Source organism: Mytilus galloprovincialis, chromosome 11 (assembly GCF_965363235.1).
Source record: "Mytilus galloprovincialis chromosome 11, xbMytGall1.hap1.1, whole genome shotgun sequence".
In the NCBI taxonomy this organism is placed as follows: Eukaryota; Metazoa; Mollusca; class Bivalvia; order Mytilida; family Mytilidae; genus Mytilus; species Mytilus galloprovincialis.
The window spans coordinates 9,959,154-9,973,244 of NC_134848.1; the positions used below are offsets into that span (position 1 = coordinate 9,959,154).

Here is a 14,091-nt window from a genome sequence, read left to right on the forward strand (position 1 = left end):
AAGTCAGTAATTTTTATTGGTTTGAAATCCAGAATCATAGGATTGATACCAAGACAATACACATTGGTTATACACAAACATCATGACAAACATACAGACATATATATCATACCAAATTCATAAAGATTGTACTATATATATATACACAGCCATGTATCACCATCATTGCTGGTGATCCGATGGATAAATCTGTTGTAGAGTTGTCACTGACTTAGACGTTCTTATACATATAATAATTTCTGTGACTGTATCTTGCATTAATTTGTACTGAACAATAACATCTCCATGGCTTATATATCATGTAATGTAGTACGACGCTAGATTAAAACTGACGAGGAAAGGTAACACACGGCCACCGAAAACTTTATTCATTGTGAGGCCCAGGTGGTCGTGTGGTCTAGCCGGCGGGACGGCTACAAAAGGGGGGGGGGTAGGGGGGTTCTAACTATGTCCCCCTGCAAATACATTGATCGTCCCAAAAAGGGGGGTCCAACCCCCCTGGATCCGCCACTGATGTATGATGTCATGTAGGCCTATGTCTCCGATTCATTTCTTCATAGTTTTATATAAAGCGGCCGTGACTGATTTGTAGACAAATCCTTGTTTATAACAGAGGCCTATTTTAAAATACTCAGTGTACCACTTCTGAACTTTTTTGTATTTATTTTCAATACTTAAATCCCCATTCTTGATTCCAGACCGGGTTCCGGACTAACTCTCAATCACATACGTAAATGATCGTAAAGTGTATTCTCGAAAGCTTGACAAATGGAATACGAAAACCCGGAAAAATCACCGTTGCCGTTTTTTACACTATGACGCAACTCCCATCCTAGTCCAAATAATTATGACGTCTTGAAAGGCTATTATATTTTTTTTCTTTGACGCCTTACATCAACGTTGTAAGGCGTCAAAGAAAAAAATTATAATAGCCTTTCAAGACGTCATAATTATTTGGACTACTTGAAAGGCTATTATATTTTTTTTCTTTGACGCCTTACATCAACGTTGTAAGGCGTCAAAGAAAAAAATTATAATAGCCTTTCAAGACGTCATAATTATTTGGACTACTCCCATCCATGGACGCTCGTCGGCTGCTGAATTCATGTTTTACAGTTAAAAAGAATGGAAAGATGTATACTAGTCTGATAGATAATACGAGGACCTCTGGTTTTTCAAAACTGTTTCAACAAGTTATTATAAACAGATAAATTGAAATGGTTTGCTTGTCGATTAACTTGAAGAAACCGGGTTTTAAACAAGAAAGTTGTGTGTCTTTTTGATGGATTATTTACATACCCGCTATTTTGTACTTGGAAAGCGCACCGAAAGGTAAATATTATCATGCAAATATTTAAGAAGATGCTAGTGGTATACTTTTCACGAAAAAACGTTTGAATTTATAAATTTCATTTTCATCGCATGCAAACCCGAAAATCAGTCTGACAAAGATCAGAAGATAGACAAGAACGGACGCAAGTCAACTCGACCCACTGCCAAAACGGCCTACTTTTTTAACAACACGTCTCCCTTTCTAAAAATGTCCCACTCTTGTTAAGGGAGCTACCACGTGAGTTTTATTGGAGGTGGGGGGGGGGGGGGGGGGTCACCATGTCACAGGCACTTGTCTCAGAAAAAAAATTCCCTATATACCTTAATATAATACATATTTAATACATATATATAGGATTTTTTTTTCTGAGACAAGTGCCTGTGTGGGGGGGTGCTTGGATGTTATTTGAAAAATATGCGGAACTGGAGTTCTGTCAACTTTAAAAAAAAAATGCAGGATAACATTTTTATCGTAGCCCCCACCCCATAAAAGTCAAGTGGTGGCTTCCTTACCAACTCGTCCTGCTTTAAAAAAAAATTGCCCTACTTTATATAAAAATGGTTAAAATCTGTAAAATATACTCCTGCAAAGAATGGCTTTGCCCAACTTGCATGACTTGGGTAAAATCCAAATGAATATAATTAATATTTAATTATATAAAAAATAAGTCTGCAAATTTGCCCTTATTTACATAAATTTGTACTTACATTGTATCTAGACTACCTAGTTCAAATAATTATGACTTCTTGAAAGGCTATTACATTTTTTTTATTTGACGCCTTACTGTACATTAGAGTAAAGCGTCCAAAAAATAATATTATAATAGCCTTTCAAGACGTCATAATAATTTGGACTACTAGACTACCCAGAAATTAGAAAACACTGATATAAAAATTTAATATACATAAAATTGATAATGGAAATCATGGAAATGGGGAATGTGTCAAAGAGACAACAACCCGACCATAAAGCAGACAACAGCAGAAGGTCACCAACATGTCTTCAATGCAGCAAGAAATTCCGGAGGCGTCCATCAGCTGGCCCCTAAACAAATATATATACTAGTTCAGTGATAATGAACGCCATACTAAACATGCTAAACTCCAAATTGTACACAAGAAACTAAAATTAAAAATAGTACAAGACTAACAAAGGCCAGAGGCTCCTGACTTGGGACAGGCGCAAAATTCAAGCGGGGTTAAACATGTTTATGAGATCTTAACCCTCCCCCTATACATGTACCTCTAGCCAATGCAGATGTATATAAGATATATAAGATTTTATTGATATAAAAATCCAAAATCTGGATTGTCATCAACACATACACAAAGAACAAACAAACAGTAATCATTACAATCAATTATATGTACATAAAATGGTAATATATATTTTCTTTCTTATCTATCTATTTGACTGAGGAGGTACAGTTTCACATCATAGTTATACAATTTATATACTAAGAGCGCATTTGTTTCTAACCTAAACGATGTAAACGATTACGCGCGTAGTCGTTTAATCCATTTGTTTCTTACAGTTTTTGGTCAACGTTGACATCGTTCACATAAACGATGTACGCGCAAAATAGTCGCGTAGTCGTTGATCGTTTATCGTTGAGACGTGTAAACGATACATTTGTTTCTGCATCTGTCGTTTAAATAATTACGAGAACGTGTTGTTTTCATAAAGTCCTGGTTATGTATGATATCTATTGATTTAAATTGATGTGTCATTTCTGAAACCATGATTGTGGATTCATATTTATTATTAAATTATTATGTACATGTAATTTATGTATTTATTTAGTGTATCATAATCTATTTGAACTTTTTTTTAGCTTACTCAAAATCAAGCTGTTTGGGCCTCCTCTTGTACATGGGAAGTGGACTCCTTGAGAAGGTGAAAGGTCTGCTTTACATGTACGTAATGTTAATATAAAAATACAATAAATGTGGTGATCATGGTGATAGTGAATGAGAAAATAGAGGAATTTTTAAAAGTGTAAATTCACTTTTTTCCACTTATAAATCTGTCATATTGTAATTCTGATAATCTGATAATAATGTTTAAATTACATAATTAGGGAGCTACCATTTGATTTTTAGGGGGGGGGGGGGCTAGGATGAAAAATTTTGTCCTGCATTTTTTTTTTCAGTTGTAATTTCTGTCCTGCCTTTTTATTTTTCACTCTATTCCGTCCTGCATTTTTTTTATTAGTTTATTCCGACTTTTTTTTACCTAAATTGTCATCCTGCATTTTTTTTGCAAAGTGTCTCATCCTGCCTTTTTTTTACACTCAAAACTCCTGTCCTGCCTATTTTTTTCAAATTTCATCCTAGCCCCCCATAAAAATCAAATGGTAGCTCCCTTATTTTCAAAATAAAATATTGTTTAGGTTGCTATAAACAGTTTCGTATAAAAACTAGGGGTTATTCCCCAACTAAAAATAGACATGGAGGGAAGTCCCTTTTTATCAACATAATTGGTGAAAAAGTATCATGTTTTTTGTCGAGCCTGCAACTTTTGTTGCAGAAAGCTTGACATAGGGATAGTGATCCGGCGGCGGCGGCGGCGGCGGCGGCGGCGGCGGTGTTAGCTAACTTCTTAAAAGCTTTATATTTTAGAAGGTGGAAGACCTGGATGCTTCATACTTTGTATATAGATGCCTCATGTTACGAAGTTTCCGTCAGTCACATGTCCAATGTCCTTGACCTCATTTTCATGGTTCAGTGACCACTTGAAAAAAAAAGTTCAGATTTTTTGTAATGTTGAATTCTCTCTTATTATAAGTAATAGAATAACTATATTTGATAAGTGCGTACCTTGAAAGGTCCTCAAGTCTGTCAGACAGTTTTCACTTGACCTCGACCTCATTTCATGGATCAGTGAACAAGGTTAAGTTTTGGTGGTCAAGTCCATATCTCAGATACTACAAGCAATAGGGCTAGTATATTCGGTGTATGGAAGGACTGTAAGGTGTACATGTCCAACTGGAAGGTGTCATCTGACCTTGACCTCATTTTCATGGTTCAGTGGTTATAGTTAAATTTTTGTGTTTTGGTCTGTTTTTCTCATACCATATGCAATAGGTCTACTATATTTGTTGTATGGAATGATTGTAAGGTGTACCTATCTAGCGGGCAGATGTCATGTGACCTTGACCTCTTTTTCATGGTTCAGTGGTCAAAGTTAAGTTTTTGAGGTTTGGTCTTTTTATCTAATACTATATGCCATAGGTCATCTATATTTGGTGTATGGAAATATTTTATGATCTTTATGTCAGTCGCGCAGGTTTTATTAGACCGTGACCTCATTTTCACGGTTCATTGCACAGTGTTAAGTTTTTGTGTTTTGGTCTATTTTTCTTAAACTATAAGTAATAGGTCAACTATATATGTTGTATAGAAGCATTGTTAGCTGTACATGTCTGCCTGGCATGGTTCATCTGACCTTGACCTCATTTTCAAGGTTCATTGGTCTTTGTTTAGTTATCTTGGACTTGGTTAATGTTAAGTTTATGTGACAGTTGTATTAAAGCTTAGCTTTATACTTAGGACTATCAACATAATATCAATGATTAGTATAGAAGGCGAGACATTTCAGCGTGTGCACTCTTGTTGTATTTGGCATGTTTGGTTGTAAAGATATATTAATTAACTTCAATTAAAGCAGGTTGAATGATTAAAATAATTAAAAAAATTAGATTAAATATACATGTTTTGAGGGGAGACAACACTGTAAACAGTCTGTTTTTTTTGGCAGTGAAAATTGAAAACTTATTTGCAGACACTGTAGCTCTTTATGGAGCAGGCGAACGTACCCTGAAGCATGAATTTTTTGAAAGACCAGGTAAAAATCTATGAAATTCATACAACTTTGATTATGAAAAATGTGCAGGTATCATGTCTTCAGGGGTGTGCACATGACCTGATTTCAGGTTTTTGTCGAGCCTGCAACTTTTGTTGCAGAAAGCTCGACATAGGGATAGTGATCCGGCGGCGGCGGTGTTAGCTCACTTCTTAAAAGCTTTATATTTTAGAAGGTGGAAGACCTGGATGCTTCATACTTTGTATATAGATGCCTCATGTTACGAAGTTTCCGTCAGTCACATGTCCAATGTCCTTGACCTCATTTTCATGGTTCAGTGACCACTTGAAAAAAAAGTTCAGATTTTTCGTAATGTTGAATTCTCTCTTATTATAAGTAATAGGATAACTATATTTGATATGTGCGTACCTTAAAAGGTCCTCATGTGTGTCAGACAGTTTTCACTTGACCTCGACCTCATTTCATGGATCAGTGAACAAGGTTAAGTTTTGGTGGTCAAGTCCATATCTCAGATACTACAAGCAATAGGGCTAGTATATTCGGTGTATGGAAGGACTGTAAGATGTACATGTCCAACTGGCAGGTGTCATCTGACCTTGACCTCATTTTCATGGTTCAGTGGTTATAGTTAACTTTTTGTGTTTTGGTCTGTTTTTCTCATACTATATGCAATAGGTCTACTTTATTTGTTGTATGGAATGATTGTAAGGTGTACCTATCTAGCAGGCAGATGTCATGTGACCTTGACCTCATTTTCATGGTTCAGTGGTCAAAGTTAAGTTTTTGAGTTTTGGTCTTTTTATCTAATACTATATGCCATAGGTCATCTATATTTGGTGTATGGAAATATTTTATGATCTTTATGTCAGTCGCGCAGGTTTTATTTGACCATGACCTCATTTTCACAGTTCATTGCACAGTGTTAAGTTTTTGTGTTTTGGTCTATTTTTCTTAAACTATAAGTAATAGGTCAACTATATATGTTGTATAGAAGCATTGTTAGCTGTACATGTCTGCCTGGCATGGTTCATCTGACCTTGACCTCATTTTTAAGGTTCATTGGTCTGTGTTTAGTTATGTTGGTTAATGTTAAGTTTATGTGACAGTTGTATTAAAGCTTAGCTTTATACTTAGGACTATCAACATAATATCAATGATTAGTATAGAAGGCGAGACATTTCAGCGTGTGCACTCTTGTTTAAGCTTAAATTAGGCAATGTTTTTCCCAGTTTCTCTGGATAAAACTTTTTTATACTATTAAAAGTACACTTTTTTTTATTCCATTATAAACTAGATAACATTCTGATTCCAGTGATATCTAGTTTTATACAAGTATCTTTATTAATCAGTCCACCACTAAGGGTCACTTATACATGGTCCCTCAAAATATGACGTCATAGAAAAAAACTGTTGATTGCACCCTTAACAAGAAAAGAAAACTCTCCACCAGAAATCAAGTGACATCGAAGTTAACTGTTAACATGTACAACAATAGGTCACTTTACATCCTTCAACAATGACTATGAGCAAAGCCAATACTGCATATTCAGTTTTTAAGGACCCTATATGAGAATCACAAATTTGTAAATCAATTCAAACAAGAAAACTAAGAGACTGATTTATACAATGTAAAATATAAAAAACAGAACAAAAAAAAATATGATAAACAGCAAGATAAGACAAATTGAACCACTAAATTACACTTATTTAGTTAGAAATATGTGTCGGTGACCCCTCTTGCTAACTAACATGCCAACATGACTAAAAATAGAACATAGGGGTAAAATGCAGTTTTTGGCTTATACATGTATCTCTGAAAGCAGAAACTAAAGCATTCAGAGCAAATTTGACCTGGAGTTAAAATGTTTACCAGGTTAAGAAGAGCTATCCTTTTTTTTCAGGGAAAGTTTGTTGGTCTAGTTTAAAAGATCAAAACTAAGCCAATTTTGCAAGATCAAATATTAAATGCAATTTTGGCAGATATTACAACTTCATTTCATTAAACATTATTTCTTTTAGCATTTTCAAAGAATGTACAAGTACAAGTACTTTGAGAAGTAGGAGAAGATAAGCAACAGAACAGAATTCATTTGGGTCATTGCTGTCTAGATTATATAGTGGATTCATAGATTGTCATTATATTGATTTATGTGCATATGAGCACAGAGGAGCAGTAGTCAATGAATAATTTTGTGATGAGAGGTATGTTTATATTAAAATGATGCCTAGTTTATTTGATAATTTTGCTCTCTTGTCAAACTCGGTAAATCATGGACATGTAGTTTCCAAGATTTATTTTAAAATTTGAGTTCATAGAGTTCCAAGTTTTGATTCTTGTAGTGGGCAAGTTTGAAAATTATCCATGTTAACAGTTAGAAGTGACAAATTATTTTTTTTACAAAACCATAAACAATTTAACTAAGATTTAACCCTTTCCTCCATGGAATTTTTTGTTTACAAACTTGATTCGCATAGGATTCTTTCAATAAAAAAAAAATCATCAGGTTTAAAGTATTAATGCATTGTAAAAACGAACATTTCATCAATGAAATTCAAGTCAGATATTCTCCTGAATATCCTTTTCATATTGGATACAATTTTTTTAAAGTCTTTTTTAATATGCAGACATTTTGTAGTCAATGCGTTTCAACTGAGGTACTACACAGGCGTCAAAAGGCGTCATTATGGAGTAAAGGGGTGGGGTCAAAAAGCGTCATTATGGAGGAAACGGTTAACCTCAAACTATTTAAAACAGAAAATGTTTTAGTTCTAATCTATAGCGTTATGCCCTTTATATACACAGAAAAAAGTCCCATAAAATCTAACTTGAGGAAAACTCAAAAGTGGCATTTTATATTTCCTTTGGAAATTAACATTGGAAGGGGAGATAACTTCGCAAAAATGAGTCCTTTTTTGGTCAGTTTTTGGTTGATTTTCTTGAAATTTATGTAAAGGCTTAAGCACGATACTTTTATGGAGTTATAAGTTTGTATTTGACTAAATTATATAATCATGATAATCTCCTGCTCATGAAATGTACAAAACCGAAGTGTTACAGGTATTATTTTTTTTTGGTGCATTTTTCATTAAAGAAATTGCAAATTTGAAGCTTTGAGACCATTTTTAAAAAATAATGTGAATATTTGGTATTGTTTATATCTGTATATTATATTCTTTCAGCATCTTACTTGTCTAAAGAAACTTTAAACCACAAAATGAAGAATACGTGCTTAATTATTTTTATCAAATTTGAGATTCTTAATTACCTTGACACCAAGCAATAGGTATGGGCTTTGCTCATTGTTGAAGGCCATACAGTGACCTATAGTTGTTAATGTCTGTGTCATTTTGGTCTTTTGTGGATAGTTGTCTCATTGGCAATCATACCACATCTTCTTTTTTATAATAACTTATGGTAAAGTGATTAATATTGTGCAATTGTAGTTATAATATAGGGATATTGCATGAATATTGTCATGAGTAAAATTTATATTGCACGAGCTTCGAGTGCAATTTTTGTTCTACAAGGGACAATATTTCCCAATATTCATGCAATAATTTTGAAGATGTATTGCACTGGTGCAATACTATAGAGTTATTGCATGAATATTGGGGAATATTGTCCCTAGTTGAATTTTATATTGCATAAGCTTGCAAATGCAATATATGTTCTACGAGGGACAATATACCCCAATATTCATGCAATAACCCTTTTATTGTATAGCAATATAATATTTGAAAGTAAAAATTGGTTTAAACTAAGAGTTTGTCATTGATAACGTCATGATTTTTTGAAGATTTTTGCACTAGTGCAATATTATCAGATTATTACATGGCATTTTTCATATCCCATGTATTATCAGCCCTAGGTTCAATATCAGCCCAAGAGCCGCATGGCTCGAGGGCTGATATTGACCGAGGGCTGAAAATACATGCGATATGAAAAATGACATGTTATGATCTTTTTATCATATGCTTCAACAGTAGAGAAAAATAACAGATTCATATATTGATCCTTCTATGTGGTTCCTGAAAAGATCTTGAAAGAGTAAAAAGTTCACGGACGTCGGACCCAAAATTTGATACATTCAATAAGAAATCTTTCTATCATATGCCTCAACAGAGAGAAAAAAAAACCCAACATTTTAATATGGACGAATCGACAAAAAAATAATTCAACAATATACATGATGAAAATTGTTTGGAAAAGTCAACTTTTTTTATTTATAAAAAATGCATTTATTTAATATTTTTTTTTAATTTAATTTAATTATTTTACACAATATACTTTCCAGTATTCATATAATTGTTTTGTACACTACTTTGTAATGTTTTTCACTGAAAACGTAGCATTAAGGTGTATTTTCCGGAATTTGCCGAGTATCACCGAAATGCCATGTGATAACGTTACGGAAAGGCATGTGATAACAATCGAAGCATGTGATAAACTTTTCATATCAGCCCGCTAAGCACCAATTCGAAAAATATAGAAAATACTTTAATTTAATGCTATTATCATACGGTAAAAATCATATGTTATTAAGTCTAAGTACATGAAGTATATGATAATAGAATTTATTGCACGCTAACTTTTAGTTATTTTCTGTGGGAAATATTATATTGCTATGCAATAATAGAATTTATTGCACACTAACTTTTGGTTACTTTCTGTAGGAAGTATTATATTGCTACATGTATGCAAAAATTCTTATAATTAGTGCTTCACTTAAATGTTGACAAGTTTCTTACTCCTTGATACAGGTCCTAATTTGGATTGTAAATAAATATTTGACATATTATATGTTTCTGAATAAATGTAGTCAAAGAACTTGAAATTGGTTACACAGCTACTTTTGCATCTATGTACTATTTCTGAACCAAAAAATATGTAGTACTGTAGCTTCGGAGGCGACGGCATCAACAATGTATTAGTTTGTGATTAGGTCTAGTTTATGGTGAACCACATGTGATAGGATAATCATATTTGGTATGCAGTTGTATAAGCATTGGCACATCTCATTTCCATGGAGATTATTTGGCCCTGCCTTCTCAGTCATGGTCTATTGACTTCGAAACTTTTGCTCATACATGTATTAGTTTGTGATTAGGTCAGTTTATGGGGAACCACAAGTGGTAAGTCAATGATATTTGGTATGCAGTTGTATAAGCATTGGTATATCTCATTTCCATGGAGATAATTTGGCTCCGCCCCCTTAGTCATGGTCTATTGACTTTGAAATTTTTTCTAAGTTATCATGTATTAGTTTGTGATTAGGTCAGTTCAAGGGGAACCATTAGTGGTTGGGCAATGTTAATTGGTATTCAGTTGTATAAGCATTGGCACATCTCATTTCCATGGAGAATATTTGGCCTCGCCCCCTCAGTCACAGTCTAATGACTTTGAAACTTATCTTAGTTTACATGTATTAGTTTGTGATTAGATCAGTTTAAGATAAACTGCTTATGTTTAGTCAATAATATTTGGTATGCAAATTTATTGGCATTTGCAAGTATTGTTTCCATGGAGATTATATAGCCCCACCCCCTCATCATGGTTCATTGACTGTGAAACTTTTACATAGTTTACACATTAATGTTTGTAATTAGGTTTGGGAACGACTTATACATGTACCGTACCTAAATGTTACAATAATTTTTAAGTAAAGAAAGTTATGATACTAAATATCAAAAGTAAATGTCCAGTACTACAGATTTTAAATACAGAAACATTACCTATGCAAAAGTAGCAGTTTATATGAATTCAAGAATTGAATCTACATGTATATTCAATAAAAGATTTCTTGCTGTTGCGCAATACACTGGGCTGTTGCGCAATAATTGGTTAATCTGTTGTCAGACTGCAAACAAACAATAATTTCTCAATGTCACATGTATATCAAAAATTTATAAAAAGAAAACTAAAAGGAGGTTTTCTTAATAGCTATAAATCGGTCATCAAAGTTTAACGAAATTTTAAGGATACATGTATTTCCAAAAACTTGAAAGTCACCCCTTTTCTTATGACATGTATGAAGAAAATCTTATAACTCAGAAACTGACAAACTTAAATTTATAAAAATCAAATGGGAGCTTACAACAAAAAATATGAACAATTTAACTAAGTTTCATGATATTCAGCATTTTTATGTCCCACTCAACGAAGTTTTGGGGGTATAATGTTTTTGACCTGTCTGTCTGACGTCAAGTCCTGTTTCTTGTCATCACAACTGTTCTCAAACCACACAACAGAATTTCATGAAATTTTTTTAGATAATAAGGACATACAACATGTACAATGTAGATGTGCATATCGACAGGAAATTAAGATTTAATTTTTTTTTTTAGGAGTTAAGCCCCTTTGAACTTATTTGCTTTAATGTACTACTTCAACAGTTTGTTATTGCAACTCTCCTGAATCCACACAACAGAATTTCATGAAACTTTGTAGATAATAAGGACATACTATGTAGATGTGCATATCAACAGGAAATTACAATTCATTTTTTTTCTAGGAGTTATGCCCCTTTGAACTTATTTGCTTTATTACTACTTCAACAGTTTGTCATTGCAACTCCTCTGAATCCACACAACAGAATTTCATGAAACTTAGTAGATAATAAGGACATACTATGTAGATGTGCATATTGACAGGAAATTATGATTCAATTGAAGTTTATCAATTGCCAAGGTACATTGAAAGGTTGTTCTTTTATTAAAATCTGCACATACATGTATATAGGATTTTTTTATAAGCTTAAACTTGATCTTCTTTCTGTTGTTAGCTTACATTTTGTTTCAATTTACTTAAAAGTAAAAGTATATAGGAAAGGTATAAATTAGTGAGCATCGGTTCATACTACATATAGTTTTTGTCTGGACTTCTTGATTAATTTATATATATATATATACAATTTTAGCTTGTTACCAAATGAAAGGAAAGGACATTATTGGCAAGGATTGATATTACTGGTGAACATGTATGTCATGTAGGTGTGAATGCCCTGCAAAACAGACCTGATATCAAAGTAAGTTCATCTGTAGAATTGCAGTTAATTTAAATAATTTTATGTTATCTACCTAAAACTGTTTCAAGTTTAATTGTACATGTACAGTGTTGCTTATTTTTCTCACTTTCTGATTCAATGCATGCATTAAGCCTTACTCTGCTCGCCTCCTTCTGCTCCATACACACACACTTGAGATGTCAGAAATTCAGACTATCATAGCATTTACATTACAAACTTACCTAGTCAGACTGGCCAATATTATGTTTTGATAAGTAAACGTTGTTATTTAGAAAACATAAAATATTTGCCACTGGACATTCAAATAAGCAAAAAAAAAAACGACCAGATAATGATTTTGCATTAACAGAATGAATTTGCAAACATATAACAATTAGCTTAGGGCTATTCCAGAAAAAAATGTATGGGGGGGTTGGAAGGCACGTTGTATTAATAATACATGGGTGATGGGTATCAGAGCAACTTTTCACACTATAATGCACTATAATTCTCAATTACAATTGTCTTGGTGGCGGGTGCTGACAAAAACTGCCTTCCAACCCCCCCCCCCCCCCCCCCCATACATTTTTTTCTGGAATAGCCCTTATGTAATTCATGGAAGTTAGATTTATATTCTTTATGAATATTTTATTTCAGTTACCATCACAGTGAACATGGTGAAGAATAACCAATACCATGAATACAGGACACAGAAGACTACCTCACAAACTTGGGAATTTTACAAAAAATAGAACGTTTAAATTTACAAAGAAGACATTTATTTTGACATTCATAGACTTGGAAAGTAGAGAAATTATAATGTGAATATAAATCCTTGGAAATAAAATTTTGAACTTTGAAGAAGATTGAAGATTATGTTTGTTCTAAGAAAGTTTGAAGAAAAAGGATACATTCAAAACTGTAAAAAGGAAACATTACAGTATTCTCAATTTATACTCTTGAGATCAATTACTCTTGATATATAATTAAAAGGACTTATAAAAGTAAGGACATTTGGTTGAATTGCCAATGAGAAAAATATCCACCAGAGTTCACATGATGTGATAGTGAGCTATTATAGGTCACCATATGTCCTCCAACAATGAAAAAAATGAACTATATAGTGTGTTGTGAAAGGGTTTGGACATGACAAATAGAGAAAACTAAGAGCCTTGTTTTATCAAGTTAATACATGAAAGCAAAATATGAACCAAAGACCACCACTGAAATACTTCTGATTATTGTTGATTTACTCTTGAAATATCATGTAAAATGTTTAAAAAGATATCATCAATATTCAACTTGTTAAACAACAAGTCACTGTATGACAGAAAGTTCTTGGACAAAATCCTTGTATGTGTATTGCATCAGAATATTTTTTTAGATAGAACACTAGGAGACTATATACATGATATAAGGAAATGCAAATAAAAAGTATCATCACCTTAAAAAAAAGTATAGCATTTTATCATTGACAGTTCCATCAAAAGTTTCAGCAATACAATGCAACTGTTACATAAAAATCAAACTATACTATACACTATAATAAGTGTGTTATATATACTACAATAAGTGTGTTATATACTATAATATATATATATTATAATGCATAATTATAATAGACGTTATACGTCCGTGGTACAAAACATCCGTATTACGTCCGTGGTACTAAACGTCCGTAATACGGACGTGGTACTAAATATCCGTATTACGGACGTTTTACGGACGTTTTACGGATGGGAAGCAACGGACGTTTTACGTCCGTGGTACTATTCGTCCGTAGACGTGCCGTATAATACGGACGTTTTACGGATTTTTTACGGACGTAAAACGTCCGTAGCTATTTTACCTGTGTACCCATGATGTATATGCTCTTCAACTTCGTATTTTGTTGGCCTTTTTCATTTTTTCATTCGAGCGTCACTGATA

The 14,091-nt window shown here is 33.2% G+C and overlaps 1 long non-coding RNA gene across 1 annotated transcript; it reads left to right on the forward strand.

The window, feature by feature from the left end:
• Positions 1-1,087: 1,087 nt before the first annotated feature.
• LOC143051621 (uncharacterized) lies at positions 1,088-13,026 on the forward strand. Its single transcript, XR_012970853.1, has 5 exons — positions 1,088-1,332; positions 3,168-3,249; positions 7,178-7,360; positions 12,076-12,183; positions 12,820-13,026. It is a non-coding gene; the product is annotated as an uncharacterized LOC143051621 (long non-coding RNA).
• Positions 13,027-14,091: the final 1,065 nt, after the last annotated feature.